Below are 1,635 nucleotides of genomic sequence, written 5' to 3' on the forward strand. Positions count from 1 at the left end.
GCATCTGGTCTTAAGCAGCCTTGCAGGCCAAGCCAGAGGGTGAGAGACATGGAAAGAGGCTGCAAGGCCTGCCTGCTAGTAGCGGGGAAAGCCCCGGCCTCCCCGACTCACCCTCCGGGCACCGCTTCTGGGCCCTCAGTGGGGCCATGCGGGCTGGGCAGGCTCCCGGCCCGCACCCCCCGCCTGCCCAGGCCCAGGTCCTGCAGCCCTGGGCAGGGTCCCAGCCCCCCACAGTGGGAGGCTGGGGGGGGGGGGGGTAGTGCTGCCGAGCAGGAGGGCACACTTGCTCCCCTGCTAGTGTGCTGCCCGCCCAGCAGCAGCCCTTTGCATACGGTCTGCCCCCCTGGGGTCGCGGTCCCACCCCTGCTGCTGCTTTTGGAACCCAGAGAGGAGGAAGGCGGCGCTCCCCCGGGAGGGGAGCAGGCACCGGGCCCGGAGGCACTGCAATACCGGGCCGATGCGTGGAGGGGCTGGAGCAAGCTCCGAGGCCCACCCCAGGCACCAAAATGTATTTAATGCGTCAGTCCTCACATCAAGGACATATCAGCGATTAAACTGATGAAAAAAAAAAATATATCTGTTCCTAATTAACAAAGTATCAGAACCATAAGACTTTCAACACAACCAACAAAAACACCAGCTTTTTCGCTTCAAGTCTCAAAACAGTAACATTCACATCATAACATAAGAATCTTTCCCGAACCACAAAGAAACACTTCTCCCCCCTTTACATAACCAACTCAAACATTTCGACTCCGTCCCATTGATCAACACATCACACAAATCATAACATTGTTTCTCTCAACCCTTCCCCTCCCTCCTACTCAAACAACTTCCTCCAATCAATGCCTTCCCACTCCCCTTTCCTCCTATAATACCCCAATTCTGCATATGCTAAATAAACACACTCCCCTGAAGTAAAACAAAGCTCCTTCTGAACCAATAAACACCTCGTCTTCCACACCGCCACCCGTGTACACAATAATAATGCCCGAATTTCCCATTCCTCACTTTATGCCTCACCAATCCGTACACCGCCCCCTCATAACTCACACAATCCCCCCACCCTATTGCTTTACAAAACCCCGCCACCCTTTTCCAAACCCTCTGTGCAAATGAACATTTCCACAACACGTGAAACACCCTTTCCTTCCTCACACACAGTTCCCTTGGACACTCCCCCAACCTTACCAACCCCCATTTCCGCTGCTCCACCCTCACCGGTATCACCCTTCTAACCACCCACCACACAAAATCCTCATGCTCCTCCTTCCACACCCTCCCCACCTGCCCTTCCGCCAACTCCCCTATATTCGCCATTTCATCCCTCCCTCTAATTTCCCTCAACAACCACTTTGCTTCCCTCAATGCCTCCCACCCTAACCCCTCCAGCCCCTTTGCCCTCAAGAAACCCCACCCCCGCGTATGCCACCTGGCCGGTCTCTCGGCCCACAACCCCAACCACCTCCCCCCATATAACCCCAACCTTCTCAAATACCTTCCCACCCAATACCTACATATTGCCCCCACTTTCCTCCCCTCCAGCCCCACAACTCTCACCACCCCTTTCCAAAAAAAGTGCACATACAAAAAAACCTCTCCTTCTGACACTCCCCACCCTCTCAGGTCCTCCCT

The 1,635-nt window shown here is 55.1% G+C and overlaps 1 non-coding gene across 1 annotated transcript; it reads right to left on the reverse strand.

Annotated features, from left to right (window-relative positions):
* Positions 1-416: 416 nt before the first annotated feature.
* LOC132247918 (U2 spliceosomal RNA) lies at positions 417-599 on the reverse strand. The gene has a single exon (XR_009459314.1). It is a non-coding gene; the product is annotated as a U2 spliceosomal RNA (small nuclear RNA).
* Between the last annotated feature and the right edge of the window lie 1,036 nt (positions 600-1,635).

Source organism: Alligator mississippiensis, chromosome 1, assembly GCF_030867095.1.
Source record: "Alligator mississippiensis isolate rAllMis1 chromosome 1, rAllMis1, whole genome shotgun sequence".
In the NCBI taxonomy this organism is placed as follows: Eukaryota; Metazoa; Chordata; order Crocodylia; family Alligatoridae; genus Alligator; species Alligator mississippiensis.